At 41.9% G+C, this 16,796-nt stretch overlaps 1 protein-coding gene across 1 annotated transcript in view; it reads left to right on the top strand.

Annotated features, from left to right (window-relative positions):
- The window catches only part of LRMDA (leucine rich melanocyte differentiation associated), a 1,008,830-nt gene that overhangs the window by 474,209 nt on the left and 517,825 nt on the right, over positions 1-16,796 (top strand). The gene's annotated exons all lie outside the window — the stretch shown is intronic.

Here is a 16,796-nt window from a genome sequence, read left to right as displayed (position 1 = left end):
TTGCCCAACTCACCTGAAGATGCGCATGCGCCCCAGCTGGTGTTTGGGCCTCCGGTGAGCATGCATGCAATTCAGGGGACCCAGCTGGTCTTTGGAGCTCTCTTGCACATGTGTGCACATTTGCACATGCGCGCGAGAGTGCTTGCGCACAGCGGGTGCATGCATAGACAGCATTCGCGTGCCTGCATTGCATGTCCGAAAACCATGCTCATGCCCAGACGGTGCGATTGCGTGCACAGCGCAGGGAGCTGCATGAAACTTGTGCGCATGCAAAAATGGTGCAATTGTGCGTGCAGCGCATGGGAGGGGAGCCATGTGAAAGCCGTGCGCATGCGCAGATGGTGTGATTGCACACGCAGCGCACAGGGGGCCATGTGTGAAAGCTGTGTGCAAGTGCAGATGGTACTGTTATGACCGTAGCATACGAGGAGGAGCCGTGTGTTAGCGCAGATACCATGGATGCACGCGAAGTGCATACCTTTTTCGGCACTCAGTGAGAAAAAGGTTCTCCACCACTGGTATAGGGCCTCCCACTTGAGCAGGGGATTGGACTAGAGCAGGGGTCAGCAAACTCCAGCTCTGGAGCCGCATGTGGCTCTTTCACCCATCTGCTCCCTGTCACTCAAAATATGCGTTACAACCGCCAATGTGCGACACCCGCCGGCACGCGATTTATTGAGCTTTTAAACCCCCGGTAGACCAACCATGGATAAATCCAAGAAAAGAAAAGTTTCAGAAGAAAAAAGAACATTTAATTCAACTACATATGCTAGTTTTGTGGCTGCTCAAGAAATAGTCAGGCACGGGAAGGGTTTTGTGGCTCCCAGTGTTTTTTTTTTCTGTGGGAAACAGGTCCAAATCGCTCTTTGAGTGTTTATAAGGTTGCAGACCCCTGGACTAGAGGACTTCCAAGGTCACTTCCAGTTCCATTCTAATTGCGCCCCTTTCTAGATCGGGACTCTCTACGCACAGTCACTCAGGCGCTAGTCACTTCCCGCCTGGACTACTGCAACACTCTCTACATGGGGCTCCCCCTGGGGTGCACCCGGAGGCTCCAGCTGGTCCAGAACGCGGCCGCGTGGGGGATTATGGGGGCGATGAGGCGCTCCCATGTGACACCTCTCCTGCGCGAGCTGCACTGGCTCCCAGTGGTCTTCCGGGTGCGCTTCAAGGTGTTGGTGACCACCTTTAAAGCGCTCCATGGCTTAGGGCCGGGGTACTTACGAGACCGCCTTCTGCCACCAATAGCCTCCCACCGGCCAGTACGCTCGCACAGAGTGGGCCTCCTCAGGGTGCCGTCCGCCAGACAATGTCGGCTGGCGACCCCCAGGGGGAGAGCCTTCTCTGTGACGGCGCCCACCCTCTGGAACAACCTTCCCCCAGAGTTACATACAATAACAAACCTCCGGATTTTTCGTCGGGCCCTGAAAACCTATTTATTTCAACTAGCTGGGCTGGCTTGAGTTAAATTTTAAATTGATTTTAAATTGGGTTGTGTTAATTTACGGCCAAAATATTTAATTATTTTAATACTGTTTTTAAATTTTGTATGCTCTGTTTTTTACTTTGGCTGTTCACCGCCCTGAGTCCTATTTGGAGAAGGGCGGTATAGAAATGGAAACAAACAAACAAACAAACAAACAAACAAACAAATAAATAAATAAATAAATAAATAATTGATACCCCATTCCTTTTGTGAGCACAAGAAGACAGTTTCAGCTATGCTAAAGTCATGACTGAAGAAAATGGGGACGTGCAAGCATCTATTTCTCAAAAAGTTTGGTGTCTTCCTTAGGGAGGGTGATAATTCTTTCAGTTTCTCTTTGCAACAATCCTGTATAGCAGCCAAGACTTCAACAGAGTAAAGATTGGAGGAAGCTTTATGGTGGGTTGGGAATTTGAAGTGGGCTCCAGGAGTTTCAAGGCGGCAACTAGAACAGAGCTAAGGTTTGTACTGCAACCATGAGGGCACAGTTTATATTCCCAGTTGTAATAACAGTGACGTGGTATGGAAAGACGAGGAGGAAAGAAACAAGAATTAGATCTAAGAGAATCCAGACCTTCCATTAGACGCAAAGTCCAACCATTGTTCTCCTTCCTTTTTCATCCGTAAGCTAAATCACAGAATTTATGGGGCACGTTGTACCCCAGGCTGAATGATTGCCAGCTTGGAAGATATTTTGGTGAGAGTAATTAAGCTTCCTGAAAGCAATAGCTGAAAGTAATGAAGGAAGGAGCTATCCTAGCATCTGACTCGATTTATTGAGGGGAATCTAATATTAAGCAGATATCGAAGAGCCTCGGTTGCCTTCCAAAAGTTCAAACGAGGGGAGACATTTTGTAATTAGAAGTAGTAATTCCTTTCTGTTTTGGTCAACAAAGAGAGAAGCAAAATGAAATATAGAGGAGATGCAATGAACTTTGGCTTTTCCCTCCCCTCAAAGGATGCATGATTGATTAACAAAAAGTTTTTCCTTCTTTGTAATTTTCTGGTAGCATACCCACAGGGACACCTGAAATAGTCTTTAAATACTTGTTGAGTTGTTGTGAGCTACTTATGTGCCACCGTTATGTGGAATGGAGGTCAGTTTTATGAGTTGCTGTTGTGGCCTGTCAGCCCCCTGTCCCTCCAGCAACCAAATCAGAGGAGGAGGAGGTGCCGTGGGAGTCAGGGTCAGCATCAGGGCAACCTGAGAGCTCTGAGGGGGAAGAAAGAATGGAGCTGTCAGAGAGAGAGAGAGAGAGAGAGAGAGAGAGAGAGAGAGAGAGAGAGAGAGAGAGAGAGGCGGAGCCTGGACTGTCCGTCAGCCCTCAGATGGAGAGTCAACAGCTCCCAGGTCTGGAGGTGGCTGATGAGGAAGAGGAGGAACAGCTGGGTCCAGTGCCTGATATGTGGCTGCGCAGAAGGCAGAGGAGAGGAGAGGAGAGGAGGGCAGTGGAAATCTGTGGGCTGATCCTTGAGATAGAAGAGCCACCGAGCTAACCACTCTAGCTCTGGGGAATAAAAGGCAGGGGGCGGAGATGAATAGGTGTGGCAGACAACTATTCATCTTCCAGCCAGAAGGACTTGTTAGGCTGTGAGATAAACTTTTTGCTGGGGCTGCTGGCATTCCTAATAAAGGAATTTTTTGAGTTCACATCAGAGGGTTTGTCGTGTTTGGGGAGCTGGGTCAGAACAGTTGCCTTGGTGGGTAGGATGAAGGCCTTGGTTCCAGCTCCTCCAAAATAAAATCTGTATATGTGATTTAGAATTTATATGTGTATACAGGAAGTCCTCCACTTATGACCACAATTGGGGTCAGTATTTCCATTGCTAAACAAGGCACTTGTTAAATGAGTTGCGCCCAATTTTGTAATCTTTTTTTTTTTTGCCACAGTTGTTAAGCTGCAGTTCTCAAGTGAATCATGCAGTTGTTAAATGAAACTGTCTTCCCCTGTTTAGTTTGTTTATGGAAAGCCAGCTGGGAAGGTTGCAAAAGATGATCACATCAGAGGTGGTATTCAGCCGGTTCGGACCAGTTCGGGCGAACCGGTAGTGGTGACCTGTGGCCCACCTGCCCGGGTGCAATCACATCCTATATCACTGACACTGCATGCATGCACAGATGGTACGCACGAGTGAATAGCTGTGTTTTGTGATGCCGCATGCATGCACGGACAGCACATGCAAACATTTCTGGTGCCTGGCGAACCGGTTGCTACAATATGTGAATTCCACCTCTGAGTCACATGACTGTAATTATCACGTGTAAGTTGTAAATAACTTTCTTTTTCAGTACCATTGTAACTCTGAATGGCTGCTAAATGAATGGTTGTAAATCCGGAACCACCTCTAGTTCTTTATTATTGTTATTATTATTATTATTTTAAAAAAAAACTATTAATATAGTTTGTACTCATTTTACAGATGTCTCTCTTCTGCATTGACCATGCTGTCACTCAGTTTTAAGAAGTAAATTCTTTTAGTAAAGACCATTCTCCTTTAGTAAATTGCAGGACTTTATCAACCTCGGCTGACCTCACAAAGGTCAGATTAGTACTTGGAAGGGAGCTCAGTGGCTCATGTGGTTAGGAGGCTGGGTTGACCATCAGAAAATCTGCGTTCGAGACCCAAGTGCTGCTGTGGGATGGGGCGAGCTCCCGTCCTTTCCTCCAGCTCCTTCCAACCTAAGCAGTTTGAAAACGAGTAATCGTGAGTAGATAGATAGGTACCACTTTGGTGGGCACATTAATGGGGACATGAAAGGAGGCAACAGTGATAACAGCAGCTAATCGTTTTAACCCAGAAGCGCCTCGGTGCTTCCGACCTGAACATGAGCATGAATACTCGGATGCAGAAGCCACTGAATGCAGGAGGTGGAATCGCCTTGGAAGAACAGCAAGCCACCTTCATAACCTTTCCCTGTCCGTCCGTGCCCCAAAAAACCCCAAATCAGAATTAGGCTTTGTTTGAAGGCACCTTTACTTTTTAAGGCATCTATACACCTGAACACAGAAATACATAAGAGAGATTTCCAAAGCTATTCATCTTCTTTTTATGATGTCTTTTTTGAGAGTGATGGATGGAGTCTGGGGAAGCTTTAATTCATGCTAACTCCTTTCATGCAGTCTAAACTCCTCATGGAAGTTGCACTCTAAAAAGGGAAAGCTAAGAAGATGAGAGTATTTCAAATTGCAAACGTAGAGCCCCAAAATGCCTGATTTTACTCCCTTTTTCTTGCTTTCTAGCAACCTCTCTCCATCATCTATCTAAATTCCTGGCTTCCGATTACTGTACTTTGCAGCTTGTTTTATCCACGTAATCCGTATTGAGCAGAAACTTGTCCAAAATAGATATCCAGTTGTTTTGATGCCATTCAGTTTTAAATAGCTTGTTTGGACTGTCCGTTTAGAATAGAATAGAATAGAATAGAATAGAATAGAATAGAATAGAATAGAATAGAATAGAATAGAATAGAATAGAATAGAATAGAATAGAATAGAATAGTTGGAAGAGAACTTGGAGGTCTTCTAGTCCAACCCCCTGCTTAGGCAGGAAACCTACACCACTACAGACAAATGATTATCCAACATCTTCTTAAAAACTCCCAGTGTTGGAGCATTCACAACTTCTGGAGGCAAGTTGTTCCACTGATTAATTATTCTAACTGTCAGGAAATTTCTCCTTATTTCTAAGTTGTTTCTCTCCTTGATTAGTTTCCACCCATTGCTTCTTGTCCTACCCTCAGGTGCTTTGGAGAATAGCTTGACTCCCTCTTCTTTGTGGCAGCCCTTGAAATATCAGAACACTGTTATCATGTCTCACCTGGTCCTTCTCTTCACTAGACTAGCCATGCCCAATTTTTGTAACTGTTCTTCTTATGTTTTAGCCTCCAGTCTCCTAATCATCTTTGTTGCTCTTCTCTGTACTCTTTCTAGAGTCTCAATATCTTTTTTACATCGTGGCAACCAAAATCTGGATGCAGTATTCCAAGTGTGGCCTTACCAAGGCATTATAAAGTGGTATTAACACTTCTCGTGATCTTGATTCTATCTTTCTGTTTATGGAGATTTGTATTACTGGATTAAAGAGTCACACAATGATGAATCAACATACTGAGTAGATTGAAATAATACATCCAAAACTATGCTTAGAACATAATAAACAAATACTCAAAATAAGCAACAGACATAGGACATCCTTGCCCATTGTAAATTCAAACTTTACAACACTTGAATAAATTACTAGCTGTATGAAGTTTTTTATCTGATCAGGTCAAATCAAAGAATGGCTTCTGTTAATCTCCGAGCTATTTAAATAACACCTCATATTATTTACTTTTAAGCATAGCTGGTTTGCATTTGCTAGTTTTAAATTCTAATTCTTTAGCCAAGATTCCAGTTTGATATTTTCTGATCAGCGCAAAACAGATTTGGAATATTTGTCAGGAAAAAGGGAGTTTCGGTAATTTGCAGTATTCTAGAAATAAAATAAAATGAAAATATTAAGTATCAAGAACTCTCCAAAGCAGAAGTAGGAAGGTATCATCCTTTCTGAGTCGGGATTCCTTAGGCACAGTCACTCATGCTCTCGTCACTTCTCGCCTGGACTACGCCAATGCTCTCTACATGGGGCTCCCCTTGAGGAGCACCCGGAGGCTCCAACTGGTTCAGAATGCGGCCACGCGGGTGATTACGGGAGTGACATGGCGCTCCCATATAACACCTCTCCTGCGCAAGCTGCACTGGCTCCCGGTGGTCTTCCGGGTGCGCTTCAAGGTGTTGGTTCTCACCTTTAAAGCTCTCCATGGCTTAGGGCCAGGGTATTTACGAGACCGCCTTCTGCTATCGATAACCTCCCACCGGCCAATACGCTCTCACAGAGAGGGCCTCCTCAGGGTGCCGTCGATCAAGCAATGTCAGCTGGCGGCCCCCAGGGGGAGAGCCTTCTCTGTGGGAGCACCCGGCCTCTGGAAAGAGCTACCTCCCGGAATACGGCTGATTCCGGATCTCCGCACTTTCCGTAAGGCCCGTTTTTATTTCAGCAAGCCGGCCTGGCCTGAATAGGTTTTATGGGTTAGTTTTTTAATTGTATAGCTAGGGGTTTTAAATTGGGGCGGCCGTTTAATTTAATTTATTTTTAATTATCTTAACTTTTATATTGTATGTTATTTTAATTCTTGGCTGTTCACCGCCCTGAGTCCCTTCGGGGAGAAGGGCGGGATATAAACTTAATAAATAAATAAATAAATAAAATGACAAGTACTCAAGAATTTTATCCAATTATTTATCTTCTTCAAAATATTTTTGTAAGAAGGTAACCATAAGCTTTTTGCTCTTTAAATAATTTTCCAGATTCCTCTCTCTCCTGATTTCTGTAATAGCTATGTCTTTCTGTCTAATTTAATAAGTAGCTTTTAAGTTGCAAATTTCTGTCTCACTTATAGTTATGCCCAACGTCTCCTTTTAAAGTTGTAATTTCCGATGGCAGTTTTTAAAATGTTCACTATGGTAAATAAACCCAAATCAAGGGAATGAACTATGAAAAATATCTCTGAAAGTATTGATTGCACTTCTTGGTTCAAATTTATTGTGATGGAATACAATTTTCAGCCTCCAGTGCTTAGATAATTTCACTATTTCATCTTGCTACTGTCCACTCTGATTAGGGCAAGTTAATAATTTTTTAACCTGTTGATTTTTGAAAATGATTTTCATTGGAGTTCAAATAAAATAAAAATAAAACAAAAACCATCAACTTTCTATGAAATGCCAGTTCACTAATCTTGCAAATTCTAAATTTCCACTTCTCAGCTTTGATACCTTGGGGTAGGTTTCACAGCCTTATGATAACACTTTCAAAATTGAGTGAAAATCATTTGGTGATCCCAGATAAAATGTATGCCTCTCAAGCAATCAGTTTAATGTCATATGTCCTGATTTTAATGAATGCTAAAACATGCATGGGAAGGTTCTGCATTTCTGACCGTTTCCAGCATCCCATGGTCTTATATCAGGGGTCTGCAACCTTATATACTCAAAGAGCCATTTGGACCCGTTTCCCACAGAAAAGAAAACAACGGAAGCCACAAAATCTGGATGGGCATGGCCAACTCGATGTCACTCACTTCCACTAGTCACATGACCCCCCCTAACCACGCCTACCCAGCCGGTCATTAGGGCAGAGAACCAGTTGTTAAAAAACACCAGGAACCACAAAATCCTTTTGACATATGTCTCTCTCCCCTCCCTTTCTCTCCCCCCCTCTCTCCTTCTCTCTCTGTATCTCTCTCTCTCCCCCTCTTTCTCTGTCTCTGCCCTGGCCGCTTCTCCATCCCCCGCCGTTGTCCTTACCTTCTCAGGCCAGGCAAGGAGTGATTGGGAGAGGAGGGTGAAGGGTGGGGCCAGCCAGTGTTGGGATCACCTGACAGGGAGCCACAGCAGAGGGCCCAAAGAGTCACATGTGGCTCCGGAGCCGTAGGTTGCTGACCCCTGTCCTATATGAATTCTTTTTTCTTTTAAAATTCTGTACTTCATGATTTTTTTTGTCAGCAAATGGGGTTTTCAGCCGAAAACATTGATTGCAGGCAATGCAGAGGTAGTATTCAGCTGGTTCAGACCGGTTCGCCTGAACCGGTAGTGGAAATCACAGGTGGCCCCACACCCCGGCTCTATGCTATCCTATTTAGGCACCTTTTTGAGGCCAGGCGCATGCGTGGACGTGCGTGCTCACATTTGCAAACCGGTAGGGAAAGTAAGTGAATACAATCCCTGCACAGTTCCTTTATCCAGGTGCTATTCACAGCAACTACGAGTATGATTTCCATCTCATGTCCAGACCTGAACCCAGAGTGGAAAAGATCCAGATCGTAGCATCATACGATCATAGGACTGGAAGAGATCTTGGAGCCAGTCTAAATCCACACCCTGCCCATGGGGGAAATCCTCAGACCGTCCCAGACAAAGGACTCTCCATCCTTTGTTTGAAAACTTTCAGTGATGGAGCCTCATGGTTCCAGGAGCTAAGCTTTTTTCCACGGCTTAATAGCTCTCACCCTTATGAAATTTTTTCTTATCTTGAATTTGGATTTCTTTCTTTAAAGCTTCTACCCATTGACTCTTATATTATCTTGGACAGTTGTTGGAAGAAATATCCTTCTGGGTTCAGTTGCAAGTGGGGAAAAAGACACTGGAAACATGGAGACTGCTTGGAAAGATAGTTTAATGGTGGTCAGAAATCACATGGCTTGAGTTCCTGAACAGAAAAGGCGATCACATGCTTCAAGGTGTTGGGTGAAGATCCAAAGAGAGGAAAAGAAATGAGATCAAGATGCCGAGAGTGCCTGAGTCCATACCCTATCTTGGGCTCCACCCTAGTGTTTCCTGTTCCTGTATAAGAAATTTATCCTGATTGGTTGTCAAACTCCCAGGTGGTCTAGGGGTCTTAGCTAACTTTGTAGGTTGTCTCTCAAGCTTGCTTGAGTCTTGCCATGTGGTGAGTTTCTGTTGCTAGAAGGGTCCTATTGTGTTGCAGATGATGGCCCCTTTTTAATATTTCCTAAAATATTTCAATCTTCTAGGAGAGGGGTGGGTGCTAACTTCCTACACAGTGAAGAGCATAATACGCACAAGCAATAGATCTGAAATTACTTTCTGGCCACACTCAGCAAACAGAAATCTAACCCTGTTTTTCTGCAATGTAGAATTTATAAGCACAACTTGTTTCATTCCTGCATTTTATCTGTGCACTTAACACCGCATGCTTTTCACAATAGACATATGTTATGTTATGTTATGCTGGTCATATAAATATATTATTTCATGTTTCCAGTTTTGAGTGATCGCTCTTCTCCATGGTATCAACTTATAAATCGCCAACTCTATTTTCTATCTTATTTTCTTATGACTTAAATAAGCATTGCTGATAGTGCTTTGGATTCAATTTGAATGATTGATAATTTTACACATTTTCATGTTGTGTAATGTGAAAATTGCACCTATAAACCTGAGCATTCCTACCAGATATGAAAGTATGTGCCATTCTGGTGACAATTTTCCCACTAGTGCATAGATTTATTTTTAGTTATTTGTGTTACTTTCACTAGCATCGTGTGCCTTCTATAAATTATTTTAAACTAATTCTCTCTAATCTGTGCCAAGGATGCAAATACAGGTTTTCTGATTAATTAGATAGACAGCTCTGATCCCATCAGGATATGTGTGACATTAGACTTAATGTGTATCACTTTATACTTATACTTTTTAAATTGATCTCCATTTGACATTTGGTTGAACATTCATCTCCTTTACACTCATCTGTCTGGAGCTCTTCACAGCAGTTAAAATAATTTATGAACATGTTAAAAAGTGCTGATCCCAACACAGATCTCTCAAGGCTGCCAAAGAGTAGTTCTCTTCATTGGAAAAATTACATGTTAATCAGAATAGAGCTGGAAGGGACATTGGAGGTCTTCTAGTCCAGCCCTCAAGCTGGAGACCGTCTACCATATCAGACAAGTGAAGTGACTGTCCAGTCTCTTAAAAAAATCTCCATTGATGAAGAACCACAACTTCTGAAGGCAAGTCTTTCCACTGGTTAATTGTCCTCACTGTTAGGAAGTTTCTCCTTAATTCTAGGTTGCTTCTCTCCTTGAGTAATTTCCATCCATTCTTTCTTGTCTTGCCTTCTGGTGCTTTGGAAAATAAGTTGACTCCCTCTTCGGTGTGGCAGCCCCTCAAATACTGGAAGACTGCTATCATGTCCCCCCACAGTCCTTCTTTTCTCTACACTGGCCATATCCAATTCCTGCAACCATTCTTCATATATTTTAGTCTCCAGGCCTTTAATCATCCTAGTTGCTCTCTGTGCTTTTTCCAAAGTTTCAACATCTTTTTTGTAATGTAAAAAACTGGATGCAGTATTCCGGGTGTGGCCTTATTCCTTATTTTCTCTTTTAACCAGTTAGCAATCCTTAAAAGAAGAATCCTTATTGAAGCGTGACCACCGAATGTTAATTCCAGAGGTCTTGAAGAAGTTTCTTCTTCAGGTCCAAATTTCCAATTTAGACTGGGTCATTTTGGTTCATTCAGTGCCTGTTGAATGATGATGACATCATCATCACTGAATGATGATGACCACTTGAATGATGTTTTGAATTGAATAATGATGACACTGCCAGATGACAGTGCCTGTCATCTGCACCTCTATAACTGTCTGGTTTGGCTCTGCAACCCAACAAGACAGACACAGACTTCATAGGATAATTAGAACTGTAGAAAAAACAATGGCTACCAACCTGCCTTCCATTGAGGACCTGTATACTGCACGAGTCAAAAAGAGGGCTGTGAAAATATCTACAGACCCCTTGCTCCTGGACTTAAATTGTGTCAACTTCTACTCTCAAAACTATGTTATAGGGCTCTGCACACCAGAACAACTAGACACAAGGACAGCTTTCCCAAATGCCATCACTCTGCTAAACAACTAATTCCCACAACACCGTCAAACTATTTACTAAGATTGTATTGCTACTTACTTCCTTTGTTTATGTTTATGTTTATACCTATACCTGCTATCTTGTACATGTTTGACAAAATAAATAAATTTAAATTAAATTAAATTATTACCTATTTCCTCCCACTTATGACTATAACCATGTTACTTGTATCTTTACGATTTATATTGTTCTGTTGTTTCCTAGTATGTTTTGATTGCTTATTGGTAACCTATGACTATCACTAAGTGTTGTATCTTATGATTCTTGATGAATATATATTTTTCCTCTCTCTCTTTTTTTCCCTTTTATGTACACTGAGAGCATATGCACCAAAGACAAATTCCTTGTGTGTTCAATCACACTTGGCCACTAAAGAATTATTCTATTCTATTCTATTCTATTCTATTCTATTCTATTCTATTCTATTCTATTCTATTCTATTCTATTCTATTCTATTCTATTCCATTCCATTCCATTCCATTCCATTCCATTCCATTCCATTGACACTGCCCCAAAGCTACAAGGTTGGTGAGACTGATTTATCTTCCAATACTTTGTTCCGGTTTTTCTTAAGCAAGGCTTGTTCCCCTGTAACTTCTTGTTCTTTTGATTACATTTTTCAACATTTTTTTTTTTTGGAACAGATGTCGAACCAACTGGCCTGTAATTTTTGGGATCTCCTTGGGTCATTTTTTTTTGGGGGGAAAAAAGTCCTCTGGCATGGAGCCCAATTAGAGACAGAAGTTATTAATTTTTATTAGGAGTTTATGAATTTCACACTTCAGTTATTTAAAAAAAATTGTGTGAAAGCTATCAGGATATGCTTTGCCTTTTTCCTTGCATTGTACTGAGAAGTATAAATGGTTCTTTCTATTTCTTTGCTTTTTATTGTCTCATCCAATTTTTTTTAAAGATAGCCTTGACCATATTTTTCAGACCAAAACTTGGATCGTCAACCAAACTTTGAAATTGATTTGTTTCCCTAGTTGTTGATAGCTCTTAATTGAAAATGAATGTGTAATTTCTCAAAAAGCAATGTGTACGATGCTGAATTTTAGTTTCGCACACCCCAAAATTGGGTGTAGATATTGCCTGGTTACCATAGGGATGTGGTGGCTCAGTGGCTTTGACGCTGAGTTCGTCGATCGAAAAGATCGGCAGGTTCGAATCCCTAGTGCTGTGTAATGGGGTGAGCTCCCGTTACTTGTCCCAGTTTCTGCCAACCTAGCAGTTCGAAAGCAGGTAAATAATGCAAGTAGAAAAATAGGGACCACTTTTGGTGGGAAGGTAACAGTGTTCTGTGCACCTTTGGTGTTTAGTCATGCCCGCCAAATGACCATGGAGATGTCTTTCGACAGCGCTGGCTCTTCAGCTTTAAAACGGAAATGAGCACTGCCCCCTAGAGTCAGGAATGACTAGCACATATGTGTGAGGAGAACCTTTACGTTTACCTATTGTTTGGAAATAATTTTCAGTGTCATGAAAAACATGTATCAATGTTTTATACATTTTTATACATAAATAATTTATGCATTTTATACATTTTTATACACATACTGCAGTGGTCTGGGATATACTCACTCTTCTCGCCCCCGCCCCCAATTTAAATTTTCTGAAAAATAACAGCTGTCTCAATCCCTTCTGTCTCACGTATTGTCCTGTTTGTTCGAAGGAATGGGAGTTTTACTTTGAGCTTGCTAAATTGCCCACGGAAGAAAATAAAGTTTTCATGACATTATTGTGGCCGCTGGCTGGTAGAGACGTTTCTTTTCTTCCCTATAAACTTTCTCCAATCCGTAGCGGTTCTTTTTGTCAGTAACTCCAGCAGCTCGACGGGACGATTATGCGGCCATTTCTAAGACGAGGTGCTAAAGGTTTATTTAGTGCCCTTAGATTGATGGCTAATAGACTCCATTGGGCTGTTTAAATGAAAGTTTCCCACAATCAGATGCTAAAGTCCAAGGCTTTGAGTGAAGCTTTTATCGCTCTTTCAACAGTTCTCCCCCCTCTTTTTTTTTTTTTTTCTTTTCACTCTGGGAACTTTATTTCATGTTGTATATTTCTAATCTGAAGGTTACATCAATCAACAATCCTGTACAAGTTTGTGGACTGTAATAAAAAAAAAAAAGGAGAATTTTTGCATCCTGCGATGGAGTTTCCTGGCTGGCTATCTGTTTTAGATTTCTATGGAAGATACTACAGAGTTGGGACTTAAAACTGCAATTTGTTATGCTTAAGGTTATCCATCTGATCACTAGACTGGATGGTAGCTGCTTTATATTTACTAACAGCGCTCCATGGCATAGGACCCGGGTATCTTCTGCCACCAATAGCCTCCCACCGACCAGTCCGTTTCCACAGAGAGAGTCTCCTCAGGGTGCCATCGGCCAAGTTATGTCGGCTGGCGACACCCAGGGGGAGGGCTTTCTCTGTGGGAGCCCCTGCCCTTTGGAATGAACTGCCCCCGGAAATACGTAAGATCCCCGACCTCCGGGTATTTCGCTGTGTGCTGAAGACCCTGTTGTTCCGCCAGGCCGGGCTATCGACATGATAATTTTAAATTGGGGTATTTTAAATTTCTGGGGTTTTCAATGGAGCCAATTTTATTTAATAATTTTAAATTTTAAATTGATGTTTGTCTTGTGTTTTTAAATAGGCTGTACACCGCCCTGAGTCCTTCGGGGGTATAGAAGGGCGGTATAGAAATAAAATTATTATTATTATTATTATTATTATTATTATTATTATTATTATTATTATTATTAACAGGGATGGATAGGTCGTCGCAAAACACGACATTTCTTGCAACCCCAGTACAGGTAGTCCTGACTTACAACAGTTCATTTAGTGACTGCTAAACTAAAAGTTACAACGTCAAATTTACAACGTCACTGAAAAAAGTGACTTGTGAGGTTTTTCACACTTACGACCATTGAAGCATCCCCATGTGATCAAACTTCGGATACGTGGCAACTGGTTCATTCATATTTAGGACGGTTCCAGTGTCCAAGGATCATGTGATCATCTTTTGGGATCTTCTCACAAGCAAAGTCAATGGAGAAGCCAGATCTGCTTAACAAACTTGTTATTAGCTTAACCACTGCAGTGATTCACTCAACAAATGCGGTAAGAAAGGTCGTAATATGGGACAGAATTCACTTAACAACTGTTTTACTTAGCAACATAAATTTGGGGGGACATAAGATTGAACAAATTCAATCCACTTCCTAAAAGTGGTAATTCCAGTATCAGAAATCTGTTAATTTTATTTATTTATTTATTTATTTATTTATTTATTTATTTATTTATTTATTTATTTATTATTAAAATTTATATGCCGCCCTTCTCCCGTAGGACTCGGGGCGGCTCACACAATAAAAACCACAACAATAAAATACTAAAAACCAATCCAAATTTTAAATCCCCAAAATTAAAAGCCTCATAGTCGGTCAGGGAATTTGCTGAAAAAGCCATGTCTTCAGGCCAGCGCGGAAAGTGCGGAGATCGGGAGCCGTCCGGAGCTCGGTGGGTAACCCATTCCAGAGGGTCGGTGCGGCCACAGAGAACGCCCTCATCCTGGTGCAACATATGGAAAACGGTCATAAGTTGGGTTTTTTCCCAGTGCTGTTGTAACTTCAGAAGGTCACTAAAAGAATGGTTTAAGTCAAGGATTATTTGTATTCCTCCAGGACCTAAGATCTCCTAACACTTAAAGAAAAGCCGAGGTATGTAGTGGTACTATAGAGATCATTTTCAGTGATGCTAACCTCTCTGTAAAATGTTGCATTGCTTCTATAAAGAAATGTTATTGTCGTTTTTCAGTGTCACTTTTTTATATTGTGCCTTCAGAATCTGCTCCTATTTATCTCTGCTGCTAGTTTTGTTTGGTGGTAAATGGATTCTAAGTTATTGGGAAGATGGTTGTTTTATTCAAATTACTTTAATTTATATTTCGTTTGCACACCATGCAAACAGGTTGAGAAACATTTATTAATTATATTTTTTGGTGGGGGGGGGGGCAAGGGAAACAAGTATCCCAACTTTCTTGCTTACTTAGTCTTTGTGCTCTTCACCCTGTGACAGTTACTGAATTATTTGTAGAATTTGAGTATGAATCAGAAGTGGGTTTCAATAGGTTCTGACCAGTTCTGAAGAACTGGTAGCAGAATTTTTAAGTAATTCGGAGAACCGGTAAGTACCACATCTGACTGGCCCCGCCCCCATCTATTTTCTGCCTCCTGAGTCCCGGCTGATGGGGAGGAAATGGGGATTTTGCAGTAACCTTTCCCTGGATTAGGGAGGGAATGGAGATTTTACAGTATCCTTCCCCTGCCACGCCCAAGCCACACCCACCAAGCCATGCCATACCCACCAAGCCACGCCCACAGAACCGGTAGTAAAAAAATTTGAACCCCCCCCCACTGGTATGAATGTGTAAAAAACCTTTGTTTCTGCAAAGCTGTACATGTATACATACTATGTATACATGCTTTCCATAATATTTGCTTTTCAATTAGGTCTTTTATAGGATAATAAATATCAGTTTGGACATTCCATGAACTAACATATGTCAAATAAACTAGACAATAAATACCAGATTTTTTAAACTGCATGGGATGGGAAAACAATATAATGATCTGTAGCTATATTTTTTACCGTAATTTCTGATGTTTTTAATTTTGTCACTGAAACACGTTCGACATTTCCATCATCAGCCTTGGCATTTCCTTCACATGAGCCTTGGTGGCGCAGTGGTTAGAGTGCAGTACTGCAGGCTACTTCTGCTGACTGCGGGCAATTTGGCAGTTCGAATCCCACCAGGCTCAAAGTGGACTCAGCCTTCCATCATTCCAAGGTGGGTAAAATGAAGACCCAAATTGTTGGGGGCAATATGCTGATTCTGTAAATCGCTTAGCGAGGACTGTAAAGCACTGTGAAGACTGTAAGTCTAAGTGCTATTGCTATCAGAGAAAGATTCATTGTGGAGTACAGTGTGTTTAAACTGCTTCATTTCCTTCTGGTACAACACTTTCCTCGAAAATGGTGTAAACCATGGTGTACACCTAGGTGTAACTTTGAAAACACCCTTCACAATAATTTTTAGGATGCCTTTTGGCAAAATATCATTTTGGTCTCCTTGTAGAAAATCGATATGGCAAGGCTATCTGCTTTTAAAGTGCCCAATCTGATAGAATTTTTTTTTAAAAAAAAGGTCATTGAAATTAATCTATAATGAACGTGTGTGGTCATGTCTCTATTTTTGATCACAACTTCATAAATAATAATCATATTTGGACATTCCGTGCATCACATTAAGGGAAACAAATCAACTATCAAATGTGTAATTGCTTTGCAACAGTTGTGTAAGATGACTAAAATTATAAAACAATCCGGAGCCTTTTTTAAAACGATAATTTACTGTGATTTCATTGTTGGAGCTTTTTTTTCTTACGTTGACCCATCAATAATAGATTTTCACAGTGAAGAGATAGTTGATAACATAGATCTGTGATGGCGAACCTATGGCACGCGTGCCAGAGGTGGCATGCAGCACCCTCTCTGTGGGCACATGAGCCCTTGACCAGTTCAGCTCCACCGTACATGTGTGAGCACCTCCCACTGGCCAGCTGGTATTTTGGTCTCTGCTGTGCACGTCCAGGGGTGGGGCACTAGCAGGGGGGCGCATATATGCACGGGGGCGTGGCATGTGTGTGGGAGAACATGCGCATGCGTGAGGGGCAGGGCACATGTGGGGCCTGCATGCACGCACAGGGACCCATGTGCGGGGGCCGTGTGCACATTGCATTTTGAGGGATCGGG

Source organism: Pituophis catenifer, unplaced genomic scaffold (genome assembly GCF_029215685.1).
Source record: "Pituophis catenifer annectens isolate HBS135680 unplaced genomic scaffold, rPitCat1.0.hap2 SCAF_6, whole genome shotgun sequence".
NCBI classification, from domain to species: Eukaryota; Metazoa; Chordata; class Lepidosauria; order Squamata; family Colubridae; genus Pituophis; species Pituophis catenifer.
This window is presented reverse-complemented; position numbering and strand designations above follow the sequence as displayed.